Genomic DNA, 15,035 nt, shown 5'->3' on the forward strand with positions numbered 1-15,035 from the left:
TAGATCCCTAGAACTTATTCATTGTAAAACTGTAAGTTGGTGCCCTTTGATCAACATCTCCCCATTTGCCCCACCTCTCAGCCCCTGGCAACCACCATTCTACTCTGTTTCTGTAAGTTTGGCTTTTATAGATTCCACATATAGATGATACTCCACAGTACATACCTTTCACTAATTTCACTCACCATAATGCCCTCCAGGTCCATCCATGTTGTTGCAAAAGGCATGATTTCCTTCTTTCTCATGACTGAATAATAGTCCTTCGTCAAAGTTACTAGATTGGCTCTTACAGTTCTTCGTGGCGACTGAGACTTATCCTAATGCATAAGCATATAGACATGTCAGTTTTGGTAAAAGTTGTCAGAAATGGTCAATCAAAACCTAAGAAATTAAGAAATATGATTTAGTAGCAGATCACCTCTCTTACATTAGAACTCTTAGTAAGTTACAGTATTTCTCAAAAACAAACGAAAATGTATAAAGTGGATCCAAATATTAAATATTAAGACAAGCAAGGAATCTATAGTTTATGTGAGTTTTATGCAAATTTTGAAGTGATAGACAATTTAAGAGAATCATTTGCCAGCCTAATTTAGTAGTCAAAGCTTACGCTTTTGCATTAGTATTAAGCTAGCTTTCTACTAGATGCTTAAGGAGACAAATGTCAAATGAAAGAATAAATTCTTATTAAATCCAACATTCATTAGAAAACATCTCTCTTAATAATGATGCATTGCTATTTATAGAACAATAAGTGCCTATACTGGCATCTATAGTGTTAAATTGTTTGGTGTAAATTGGCAAGAGTCTTAATATGGTATCTTCAGTTGTATTCATCTTAATAGTTCTAACACAGACTTCTAGGTTTCCTTGATTGAAAACAAAGATTGCTGTACAAGGTTTTTAGATGCCTTCCCATTGTTTTTTTTTTTTTTTGGCTGCATTGGATCTTCACTGCTGTGTGCGGGCTTTGTCTAGTTGTGGTGAGTGGGGGCTACTCTCTTCATTGCGGTGCACAGGCTTCTCACTGCGGTGCCTTCTCTTGTTGCGGAGCACGGGCTCTGGGTGCGCAGGATTCAGTAGTTGCAGCACGGGGGCTCAGTAGTTGTGGCACGCGGGCTCTCGTAGTTGTGGCGCGTGGGCTCAGCAGTTGTGGTTCGCAGGCTCTAGAGTGCAGGCTCAGTAGTTGTGGCACACAGACGTAGTTGCTCCCCCGCATGTGGGATCCTCCTGGACAAGGGATCGAACCCATGTCCCCTGCACTGGCAGACAGATTCTTAACCACTGCACCACCAAGGAAGTCCCCCATTGAGTTTTTAAATGTAACCATGTTGGAGAAATAAATCTGGATCATAGATGACCTTACTACTATTCTACACTTACAAAAAGGTGGATTTCAGAAAAATCTATACATATATTTCAAGTTCTGACATCACAATTTCTGGAGATTGTGTTTCACTTGTAAGGATGCATTAAAAATACGTTTTTTAAATCCTCTCCTAGAGTAGTCAGAGGGGTTGTTGTCAATGTAATTAAAAGTATTCTCCATAGCATATGTCAGTATTTTGGTTGGGAAATCGCCTTCATTAAGAGCAGTTACAACAATGGCTGTTAGTAATACAGAGAGAAAATACAGTTATATCAGCTGATGGGTCTTAAGTGGCAGAGCCAGGCAATGGTTGCTCTTGGTTTCCATCAGTATAAGACAGCAGCCATATTTTCTGGATGCCATAAGAAATTAACTAACAAATAAGGATTCAATACTATAATTCATTCCACCTAGATGATTAGAATCTTTTGGAGATATTATAAATAAGTAATCATTCTATTCTTCATTTTAATACTTTTTTTTTTCTTTTTTTGCGGTACGCGGGCCTCTCACCGTTATGGCCTCTCCCGTTGCGGAGCACAGGCTCCGGACGCGCAGGCTCAGCGGCCATGGCTCACGGACCCAGCCGCTCCGCGGCATGTGGGATCTTCCCGGACCGGGGCACGAACCCGTGTCCCCTGCATCGGCAGGTGGACTCTCAACCACTGCGCCACCAGGGAAGCCCCATTTTAATACTTTTAAAGTTAATATTTAAAGGTTAATACTTTAAAAGTTAATATTATGCTTGTGAGTAGATACTGAGCAGAAAGAACTGAAAATAATGGTTTATGTTAAGGTTACCAGATGCCCAATATTATTAAATAACTCAGTCTTGATCCCATAAAACTTCTCTAATTCACTGGTATTGTTGATATTTTGCAAAGGTTATGTTTTCCAGCATAATTTTGGTTAAATCAGCAAAGCTACTATGTTGTAAGTTATAGATGTGGAAACACCTTAGAACATAATTCTAAAAAAAAAAGAAAAAAGAGAGAGAGAAAGATTATTAAGAGTCCAAGAGTCCATTTACAGGTGAAATAGGTGGATTGGTAAAGAGGTAAAGAAGAAAGAAGAAAAGAAAAGACTTAGAAATAAAACAGATGGAGAGATGAAATTTGTAGGAATGTGTTGGGAGATAGCTGCTGGTAATTTGACAAATATTAACAGACAGTCACCATGAAAAAAAAAGAAACTGCCCAAAGTAGATAAATTGCAAAACATTAGACCATTAAAACAGCTCAAGCATTTCCAGGAAAGAGCTGGAAAGGCAAGTCTAAAAACTTCTGGAATGCCAGGAATTAAAAAGAGCAGAGAGTAAAAGGACAAAATTTATTATCAGTTTTCTGAGAAGAGTGAAGACAGGGTTAATACAGACTTTTTTTTCCCAGGTAAGGGGCACCAGGCTAGTAACCCTGATTTTACTACCAAATAGATCTAGCATAGGAGTGATAGAACAGGCTTCAACCCTAGAGACCTACTCTAGGAGTGGCATGATAGCTCTTTAGAGTTAAGGGAATAGTTGATGGGATGCAAATTATGATGGCTTTTTTTGCATGATATTAAAAACTATACAGGGACCACCAAATGGGATTTAAATTGAGCTAATGCTGTTTAGAGTTGTTATTTTAATTTTTTTATAAAAAGATGTGAGGTATAAATTAGAAATGTTCCCTTTGACATAAGAGGAAAAATATATAAAAACATGTAACATAGTGAAAATGTTAAGCAATACATTAAAAATATAGAATTTTCTAGCCTATGTGTCATATTTACAAAATTGCTCTTAGTCATTAAAGAGCTGTGGCAACTCATCTAATATAAGCCTTCCCCCCCACCCCCCATTTAGGAATTTTGTTACTAATCAGGCATATTCAGGTACTCTGAATTTGGCTCTTGCAACTTTTTCTCATCTTAACAAATGCATTTCTTTTTGGCCGCTTTTATTCCTTTCTAAATGAAATGCTTGTTTACATTAATACTGACTAAATTACAGCTTGCTTTCTTTTGCTCAAGTCTGTCACCATACAATGATAAGAGGCTTGCCAATTCCAATAATGTGTAAAGCACTTTTATTATTTTTTATCTGTAAAGAATTCTAGGATTTGAGTGGAAGCAATAGTAACGAAAAAAAATGACAGAACTGAGAAAGATGCTCTTACATAATATAATAGCCTTTTAAAAAGTCATGATGTGAAATTCAAGTTGATAATATTTGGCAAAAAAGAACACAAAAACAATGATAATCATTTTCACTTGTAGTTTTGAGAAAACATGAAACCATTTCATATCTTATATCTGTAGAAAGCTCATTTAAGAAGATAAGTCTGAATTAGAACCAAGCTCTAATTTTGTTTCTATCATACCCAAAAGAGCTCCTTTCTATAGTCAAAAACTATTTGTATAAGATTAGTGTACTAGTGGTTGTAGAGAAAAATGAGTATTTGGCTAATAGCTAATAAATTCCTTAAATTTGTAACTGCAACTGTAAAGTCATTTTGACACTGGTCAATGACAAGCATAGGCACAATGAAATAGTTACTATAACATTATTAATGGCCTGCTATATCACTTTATATTTATGCTCTACAAGCCTTCCATAGCACCACGAACAGATAGTCACTGAGTAAACAATTTTTTGACGATGAAAATTATCATGTGCCAGTTTGGCTTTTTGCATATTTCTTTTATGACAAAATGGGTCTTAGCATTAGATGTTTCTTCTTCTAGGAACATACATCCTCAGATATTTATATGGTTGATTCCTTTGCATCATTTGGGTCTCAGTTTAAAAGCTTATTTAAAAAATAAACAAATGGGACCTAATCAAACTTATAAGCTTTTGCACAGCAAAGGAAATTATAAAAAATGAAAAAAACGAAAAGAAAACCTATGGAATGAGAGAAAATATTTGCAAATGATGCAACCAGCAAGGGCTTAATTTCCAAAATATACAAACGGCTCATACAACTCAAAATCAAAAAAATATACAACCCAATCAAAAAATGCACAGAAGACCTAAATAGACATTTCTCCAAAGAAGACATACAAATGGCCAACAGACACACGAAAAGCTGCTCAACATCACTAATTATCAGAGACATGCAAATCAAAACTACAATGAGGTATCACCTCACACCCGTCAGAATGGCCATCATCAAAAAGTCTACAAATAATAAATGCAGGAGAGGGTGTGGCGTAAAAGGAACCCTCTTACACTGTTGATGGGAATGTAAACTGGTGCAGCCACTAGTATGGAGGTTCCTTAAAAAACTAAAAATAGAGTTACCATATGATCCAGCAATCCCACTCCTGGGCATATATCCAGAAAAGATGAAAACTGTACTTTGAAAAGATACATGTACCCCAATGTCCATAGCAGCACTATTCACAATAGCCAAGACACGGAAGCAACCTAAGTGTCTGTCAACAGATGAATAGATAAAGAAGGTACATGGGCTTCCCTGGTGGTGCAGTGGTTAAGAATCCGCCTGCCAATGCAGGGGACATGGGTTTGAGCCCTGGTGTGGGAAGATCCCACATGCGGCGGAGCATCTAAGCCCGTGAGCCACAACTACTTAAGCCCGCACACCTAGAGCCCATGCTCCACAACAAGAGAAGCCACCACAACGAGAAGCCGGCGCACTGCAATGAAGAGTAGGCCCCACTCGCTGCAACTAGAGAAAGCCTGTGCACAGCAATGAAGACCCAATGCAGTCATAAATAAATAAATAAATAAATAAACAAATAAAAGTACACACACACACACACACACACATATACACACACAGGAATATTACTCAGCCATGAAAAAGAATGAAATAATGACATTTGTAGCAACATGGATGGACCTAGAGATTATTATACTAAGTAAGTCAGAAAAAGACAAATATTATATGATATCACTAATATGTGAAATCTATAAAATAATACATATGAACTTATTTACAAAACAGAATCAGATTCACAGACATAGAAAACAAACTTATGGTTACCAAAGGGGAAAGGTGGAGGGAGGGATAAATTAGGAATATGGGATTAATGGATACACACTACTACCTATAAAATAGATAAACAAGGATTTACTGTGTAGCACAGGGAACTATATTCAATATCTTGTAATAACATAATGGAAAAGAATCTGGAAAAGAATCTATAAATATCTATATATATCTGAATCACTTTATTGTACACTTGAAATTGACACAATATTGTAAATCAACTATAGCTCAATAAAAAAAAAAGTTTCTTTCTTTGACCACCAATCTAAATAATCTCCCAGTTATTATTTTATTTTCATTTTAGCATCTGTATTAGGTTGCTGGGGCTGCCATAATAAACTACAACAGATTGAGTGGCTTAAGCAATAAAAATTTATTTTCTCACAGTTTTTGAGGCTAGAAGTCCAAGCATAGTTGGTTTCCTCTAAGGCCTCTCTCTTTGGCTTGGAGATGGTTACCCTCTTGCTGCCTCTTCACATAGTCATCTCTTTGTACATACGCATCCTGTTGCTCTATGTGTCCTAATCTCCTCTTATAAGAACACCAGTCCGATTGGAGTAGGGTCCACCCTGAGGGCCTCATTTTAACTTAATTACCTTTTTAAAGGCCCTATCTCCAAAGACAATCACATTCTGAGGTACTGAGGTTAGTGCTTCAACATGTGAATTTTGGGGGGACACAATTCAGCCCATAACATCACTTAAAATACATGAAACTATAACATTTATATTTACTTGTTTATTATCTTTCTTCTCTCATTAGAATGTAAGCATCATCATATACCTCAACTGTATTACTAATTTCTGTATTCTCAGCCATTAGATCACAGCCTGGTACCTTCAGTATGTATGTGTAGAATGAACAGATAAATGAATGATAAAATGATTTAATTATCAAACCTTTCATTTTATACTACCATTAAATTTTAATAATTTGACATTCAAGAGTCATGAAAAGGAAGCATTTAGTTTTTTTAATCTTAAGAAGGCTAAGTAAATATTATTTTCCACACATATTCAAGACTTAATTTATAATTAAAAGATATCTTATGTTTACTGATTATATCTCAGAATCAGAAAGTAGTGAGAATCTACGCCCTATCTTCAAAACAGATAATGTTGCAAAGATTTCAACCCGTTCAAAAGGAATGAGTGTTTTTGGGAAGGTTAAGGCAGAAAAAATCAAATATTTTTCTCTACTAATAGTGATTGCCACCTCTGTGAGCTAAGAAAACTAAATCATGACTGTGACAGACACTACTAGTTGCTTTCTTTATTAACAGAATCCATGCTTTAGGTGAGTACATTGGTCACTTATATAAGTGACTGCATTTCTTAGCATCATTTGCTGCTGAGTTTATGGCCATCTGATTTAGTTCTGGCCAGTGAGGTATTGGGTTGACCAAAAAGTTCCTTTAGTTTTTAAGTAAAAATAAGACACATTTTTCATTTTCACCAAGAACTTTACTGAATAACATATTCACCATTTTGTTCCACCACCTTCTGCCATTTTTCAGGCAACTTCACAATTCCATCTTCCCAAAACTTTTTATCTTTTTGAGCAAAGAACTGTTCCAGGTGTCATTTACAGTCTTCCAGGGAATTGAAATTTTTTTCCATTAAGAGAATTTTGTAAAGACCGTACTAAGTGGAAACACAAAGGTGCAATGCCTGGTGAATACAGCAAATGAATCAGAACTTCCCAACAAAGCTGTAACAGCTTTTCCCTGGTCATCAAAGAAACATGCAGTCTTGCGTTATCCTGATGAATATTATGCATTTTCTGTTGACTAATTCTGCATGCTTTTCATAGAATGCTGCTTTCATTTGGTCTAACTGGCAGCAGTACTTGCTGGAATGATCTGTATGGTTTTCCAGAAGGAGCTCGTAATGGAGGACTCCCTTCCAATCCCACCATATACACAACATCATCTTCTTTGGATGAAGACCAGCCTTTGGTGTAGTTGGTGGTGGTTCACTTCGCTTTCCCCACCATCTCTTCCATTCTACTTTATTGTACAGTATCCACTTTTCATTGCCCGTCACAGTTTGTTTTAAAAACAGAACATTTTTGTTATGTTTCTGTAGCGAGTTGCATGAGGAAATACCTCAAGAAGGTTTTTTCGTTTAACTTATGTGGAACCCAAACATCAAAGCGATTCACATAACCAAGCTGGTGCAAATGATTTTCAATGCTTGATTTAGATATTTTGAGTATGTCGGCTGTCTCCTGCTTAGTATAATGTTCATTGTTCTCAATTAATGTCTCGATTTGATTGCTATCAACTTCAACTGGTCTACCTGACAGTGGAGCATCGTCCAGTGAGAAATATTCAGCACGAAACTTCGCAAACCACTTTTGACACGTTTAATCAGTCGCAGCACCTTCTCCATACACTGCACAAATCTTTTTTGTGTTTCAGTTGTGCTTTTACCTTTCTTGAAATAATAAAGCATTAATATGCCAAAAATGTTGCTTTCTTTCTTCCATCTTCAATATTAAAATGGCCATACAAAAATTCACCAACTTTGATAAGTGTTTTTTTAAATGCACACTGATACGACAGCTGTCACAATACAATCTAACAAAATTGTTTCAAATGAACTTAAAGACACTACTAGAACCATCTTACAGAAAAAACTGAACTAACCTTTTGGCCAACCCAGTATATAGGAAAGTGTTCAGTGATACATCAGGAGAGTCTCCTTAAAAACAAAAGAGGGTTGAACCTTTTTTCTTCTTTCATTTTCTTGCCTGGAAGATGGATATGAAAGCTAGATTCCAACAGCCACCTTGGACCATGAGATTGAGGACCAAATCCTAGGAGTGGTGAAGTATTGTGCTGGAAGGAAGGAGCTGGCATCTTTTATGACTTTATGGAGCTGCTACAGCAGCACTGGACTCCTTTAATCTTAATTTAATGAATGTGAGAGAAACAAAATTGTTTAAACTACTTTTATTTAGGGGTTTTCTGTGATTTTAACTAATATAATGATCAGCATCTCTTTCTATAATATTCATTAAAAGCCTGGATAATCTTCAACTGGGTAGTGTCTATGATCTTTGCAATCCTTGCCTTGCCCGAAGGTTTTTTCTTAAAGCCACACCTTTAATGACTTTAACATTGCAGCACTGACTTCCCTAGAAGTCCCACATATACCTCTGCTGTACAAAACAGCTTAAGTTTACAGAGTTTAATTTTCTTTTTTCTCTATCTTTGAGGGCAGTCTTATGCACTCCCACAGCACCATGAATTAACTCTTAACTTACCACAATGTATTATAATTGGCAGTTTACTTTTCTGCCTTTCTCACTATACTGTATACTCCTGGGAATAGGAGCCTTGTTTACTGTTGTATCCCTAGCAGTTTGTGCAGATCCTGGCTAAGTATTAAATGCTCACTTAATGACTAAATAGGCTTGCTAATATTTTATCTATCTATTCATCTATTTTTCTCATATTCCAGGAGAGGTGTATTAAAGGCAGGTTTTATTACAATTCCAATGGACTGAGTTAAACGTTATTCATGATACTGTAGTGCTATTTAAACCTTTCACAGAATTTGTAGTGCCTTAGTAGTGGTTCTCAAAGTGTGGTCCTGTACCAACATCAGCAGCATTATAGCTCTGATGAGACTGTTTAAGAGGCTAGATATAGTGATAAGGATAAACAATGCTACATAGTCATAGGGAGACAGTATGGCATAGTATTTAAAGAACACAAACTTTGAAATGAGGACTAAGGTCAAAATTCCAGTTTTACTACTACTTCAGTCAAGTAATAATTCTATTTTATAGAAGTGTTATCAGGATTAAATGATTTAATAATCAAATCACAAATGCATATTTTTAAAGTGCCAACTTCTTAATATGGCATATGGCACATAGAAAACGTTCAATAATTATTAGCCGTATTGAGCATAGTTTGCTACTAGGAGTTTAACAAAGAACTCACTGTCACATTTTTTTCATCTTTCTGTCTAGTACAGGCTGCTCTCTTTCTTTGTTATTTTATCAATAGTGCATTCTATGATGTACTGGTTTAAGTGGTAAAATTTGGCAACAGCTTAGATTCCCAATTTACTGATAAAAATTAATGACCAATTGTAGGGTTTCCCTTGTAAAATAGATCTATATCGACTTTGCAAAGCAGTATGTTTGTTTTTATGCCTAACTTCTGTTGGCAAAAAAATAATTATAGAGGAACTTTATATTTCAGACCTTAAATTTTGAACATATATTTATGCATTAACTGTAAATTTTATATATTTTAAAAAGATTTCTTTTCTAGAAATTAGGCATTCATTTTCACTATGAAAATAAAAACTATTTTCAATAAATTCAAGTCTACAAGAGTTTTCACTTTTTATCCCTCAAAGACCAAGAAAAACAGCTCTTAGTAAAATCTCATCTCACTGTACCAAGTGAGAATATCAGTCATTTAGTAATTGGTTTAATATAACTCTCTCAGTGAGAGCAAAAATAGGGAATTATTAGAAGAAAACTTATAAACTTAGCATGACATGGGAATAAATAACTTGCATCCAATTTATCATTGTTTTTGTGCATTCACTGTACTGTAATCCTATATTTTGGGAATCCATTCACTATGATAAAACACCCAAAATTCATTTGCACAACTTTTCACTAAAATTAGTAAATAAAGTGGAACAACATATTTTTTCAAATTGTCATCATAATTACAAGGGAATTAAATCTGTTAAAAAATGTAGATTGAACTTTGTCCTAATTGGTTTACATTTAAAGATTCTTTGATCTGTGATAACAGTAATATATATTAACATGTTGCATTTTAAAGTGACACTGCCTTTCATTAATCAAGTGTCTGTATGGTTGATTAATTTGTACAAGATTTAAATTGCTATGAAAATTTATCATTCATAGCCATGATCTCCATTTACATATATGTTAATTATGGTAAATGTAATCTTTTTCTGAATCCTCTGGGCTGCATACTAAAAAGACAAAGTGATCAGAGTGACTACTTTTCCTGTTACAAAGTGAACTCTTACTGTTACTCAGTACAGTCTGTTGTAGTTGTCAAAGCTAGGCTAAAAACATTATAATATTTTCTGCTGAAGGCAAGTTCAAATTCTAAAGATGGTATTTCCTTTTCAAGTGATTTCTTTATTAGGCAGTCACAGCATTTATGCAAACAGAATTACTATGTTTATTTACTACAGTATTTAGTATTATTTCTGCATGCTGCCAGATATTTCTTTTGCTTTGAAGCATTTTCCTGTATTAATTCTATTATTAATAAGCACAAGATAAGTTTTTAATATATCTGTAAAGCAGAATGACTTGAAGTTAGTTGGAAAAGTCTTTGTAATAGAGTTAACATTAATTGTTAGAAATAGAAACATTTGAGGTTACAAAATAAGACTTGGAAAGATTCTGTTAAAAAAAGGTAATATATGAAAGTACTGAAGGCTAAGAGATTAGATTGATCTTTTTTGCCTTTGCAGAAAAATACTTAGTGCTTGAGAAAAATGAGTTGTTGATAGTTTTTATCATTTTTTCGCCAAGCGTCTAAATAGTCAAGATAAATGTAAATGTTACCACCTATGACACTAAATTCCTAATGTACGTTTTTTCCTATGGGGCTGATCCCAGAGTATTGTGTGAAGCTGGAAACACAGGAAGTGTGGGTCTGGCCTTACACAGTGCCACTATTGGTCTTTTCCTTAGGAATGTTTTCTACAGGTTTTCCCAAAATCCAGGGCATGCTAACCAACAATTATTTTATTATTTTTATTTTTTAAGAAATACTTTCCATTTGTTCTCCAACAGTGACCTTCTCTCTTAGCAACTACTGATTTGGACAAAATTCTAATACATTATAAGTGAAAAATGATATGGTAACTAATGTTTTAGGTGACTATATGATAGGCCTTGCTAGGCAAATGTTGGAAAATTTAATTATTCCTATTAAATGTCTATAATTTTATGCTTAAATTGTTACTATTTACATAATATATTCACTTCAAGAGAAGCCTCATTTCTTAGTCACAACTTAATAGAATTAAAATACCCATCTTGGAAACCTTTGCAAGCATAGCACCTCTGACTACCTGACGAGGCTATATTTAAAGACACTTATTTGACAATTTTCTTACAGTCAGCCTAATCACAAGAGAAACAAACTAATATGGCACCTGTTCTGATAGATGTATGTTGTACCTTTCATCCCCTGATCTCAGACCTTGCAAAGAAGCAACACTTCCCTCACCACAGAAATGCATCCACCTCTAAACTGGAAATAGCAAAAGCATAGGACAGAAGATGAGGAATATATTATCCAACTAAAATTACAGAGAAATTTTAAGTAGGCAGAATATAATTGCCCAATTTGGAAATTAGCCAGGACACAGGGTTTAACATCATCTTTACTCTTTTGAAAAGTGCCATGGGATTTTTAATAACTGCTGGTGGTCAAGACCTTGGTTTTACCCTCATCCATTAGACGACACCTCCAGCAGTGCAGTGCCCCCTCATACCATGCTGGGGCATCAGTTCAGTACTGACTCAGTGAAAATTGTGCCACCTACTGAATCATCCACAGCTCATCTTAGAGTGCCCTGGCTTTTAGGATTTTCTCTGGAGAGCTGTTATGAAAGATGGGACCAGGCTCAACGATGCTTTATTTATGAGATTTCAAGGTTTTAAATGGTTAAGATCTCAGACCTGAGTTTTACTTTCAATTTAAGCCAACAGATTTTTCATGATTTTTCCATACTCATGGGCTATAATTATGGTCTGAATGATTAAACTATACATTATATACATCTCTCCTTGGAAATAAGGGAATAAAGACAATAACACACATACCTATATAAATATGTTTATATATACTGATACATTCAATAAAAAGCAGATTCCCTCATTTGTAATATATTTGATTCTTTTAAAATGGAATAAGTACCACCCTTTCACTGAAAAAAAAAATCCATGTAAACTATATTCCACAAGGAGTTTATTTTACTTTCTAGATTTTTAAGAACGTAGGAACAAATATTTTAAAAAGTAAAAGCAAATCTTGGAGGGAGTGGATTTCACTGGCCAAGTAAATAAATTTTTGTAAAAGAAAACCTTTATTCTAGCTTTCCAAATAAAACCTTGTCATCTACAAAAGCATCTCAATACAGCTTAATTGTTCCAAAAATAACTGAAAGAAAAATCAAGATTTTTAGACAAAAGTCAGATACATCCAAACATAAATGGTGAAACACTGATGCTTTCTAGTCTCTAGGCTTCATTTTACCAATTTTCTTTAATGTGTGTACACTGTATACAATTTGTTTGGGGGAAAAAAAGGGCTCATGGTATTTTCAGAAACCTTGGTCTTTGAAATGATTTTCAGAAATTCTTTTCTGGCTGCTAAAAGTATCAGTATCCTGGAATTGACAAACTGTTTCTGAAAATGTTTCTTGAGGTGTTACTTCTGGAAATGACATTGAGTAAATCCTGTTGGTGTGTGAGAAAAACAGAGTTGGAAATGATTATAAAGAATAGATTGAGATAATATAGCTGAGGGTGCAAAATAGATTCCAACATATCCCTGTGTTTTTGCTCACTCCTGTGTCAAGGATTCTCAACACCCCCCCCCCACACACACACACCATATACATAATCTTCTATTTTCCTTTTCTGATCTCATCAGTTTCTAACTCTATCATCTGTTTTTCCTTTGAAGAATAATCTATAATGAGCAATCCTTGTTAAACAGAAAATCTTTCTCAACTCAATCCATTTCCCAGAATTCCCTTACATTGTTCGGCTATGACTTGATTATTCCTTGCCAGTAAATTAATAACTCAAATATTCGAGGGTTGGAGGTCAGGGAAAGAAAAACTATTCCAGGCAACTTAAGTCTGATTTGGTGAATTGCTACTGCTGTGATATAGTTAATATGCCTCCCTAAGTGCCTGGTTTGCTACCAGATGGAAATATCAATCACTTATTTTCATTATCAACACAAAAATCACCATGATAGATAGTCTTCCATTGTAAAAATGAAAATCTGAGACACAAAAACTCTCTGGCTAGGTCAAATAGCTCCTAGCTAATCCACGAAAAGGTCTGTGTAAACTGTAGACTGTCATGGCTTTGATACTATGTTTCATGTTGAGATGACCATAACCTTCTACAGAGTTCAGTTAAAAATACAAATTGTCTTTTATTTTCCAATCAAACAAAACAGTGCATTTGATTGTGAATTTTTTCCATTTAAGTACTGTTTTTCTAGTATTTTATACATTTTTTCATATATAATATAGCTGTTTTGAATTCCATTATATTTTTGTTTCTAATGTTATTTTCCTTTTCTCAAAGTATCATTCTCTAAACCATTGTTTCCTTCCCTAATGTTCTTTCTTCAGGCTAATTCCTAACTTCTAAGTACGTTTCCAAAAGAAGATAATCTTGGCTAAATATAATTTAAAAAAAGAGAGAAAATGTAATCCTTGGAAACAATCAGCTCAGCTGTAATCTGTCAGTATTTCAGCTAACAAACACTAGGGTCTATATCTATCAATGATTATCATAATTTTTTTTTTTTGCCGCGTTGGGTCTTTGTTGCTTTTTTGCCGCGTCGACTTTCTCTAGTTGCAGTGAGTGGGTGTTGCTCTTTGTTGCGGTGCGCGGGCTTCTCATTGTGGTGGCTCCTCTTGTTGTGGAACATGGGCTCTAGGCGTGTGGGCTTCAGTAGTTGTGGCGTGCGGGCTCAGCAGTTGTGGCACACAGGCTCTAGAGCACAGGCTCAGCAGTTGTGGCGCACGGGCTTAGTGGCTGCAGCATGTGGGATCTTCCCGGACGAGGGATTAAACCACATAATGTCCCCTGCATTGGCAGGTGGATTCTTAATCACTGTGCCACCAGGGAAGTCCTCTATCAATGATTTTTATATATGTGTACAATAAAAAACACATTTGTCCTTCTAATCTTTTATAAGTAAGGCTACCTCGTAAGTATAAGAAATTAAAAAATATATACATAAACAACCATAATGGACGCTCATCTTGCTAATTTCCCCAATTATTGTTAACTGAAATTTATATGTTTCTCTAATGTATTTTTCTCCTATTAAACCATTAATTCTTTGTCAATGCGCTTCAAACAAATGATTGTACCATATGGTTGATTCTGATAGTCATTACCTTGGCCTCTTCCTCTTAGATTATGAAAATGAGCCGACAAAGGACATATGATTTCCTATACCCAATATGAACCAAATATTTTCCTCAGTGAAATTCTTATAGTCCTAGAACCAGGTCATCAAAATTTTATAGAAATTCCTAATCATAAAATCTGACAGATTAAATATATATATATATATATTTTTTTGCGGTACGCGGGCCTCTCACTGCTGTGGCCTCTCCCGTTGTGGAGCACAGGCTCTGGACGTGCAGGCTCGGCGGCCATGGCTCACGGGCCCAGCCGCTCCACGGCATGTGGGATCTTCCCGGACCGGGGCACGAACCCGTGTCCCCTGCATCGGCAGGCGGACTCTCAACCACTGTGCCACCAGGGAAGCCCTAAATACAGTTTTTAAGCTAAGTGTTGAATATATATATTAGTCATTCAAACTGTATTAAGGCATCATGAATAATTTGTTTTCAAAATGAAAACATAAGAAAAATAAGAAA

At 35.3% G+C, this 15,035-nt stretch overlaps 1 long non-coding RNA gene across 1 annotated transcript in view; it reads right to left on the minus strand.

The window, feature by feature from the left end:
- Positions 1–281: 281 nt before the first annotated feature.
- Positions 282–15,035, minus strand: part of LOC141279087 (uncharacterized) — a 38,845-nt gene continuing 24,091 nt past the window's right edge. Inside the window, exon 3 of the long non-coding RNA XR_012332841.1 lies at positions 282–317. This is a non-coding gene — a long non-coding RNA (uncharacterized lncRNA). The remainder of the gene's footprint in view (positions 318–15,035) is intronic.

This window comes from Tursiops truncatus, chromosome 7 (assembly GCF_011762595.2).
Source record: "Tursiops truncatus isolate mTurTru1 chromosome 7, mTurTru1.mat.Y, whole genome shotgun sequence".
Classification (NCBI taxonomy): domain Eukaryota; kingdom Metazoa; phylum Chordata; class Mammalia; order Artiodactyla; family Delphinidae; genus Tursiops; species Tursiops truncatus.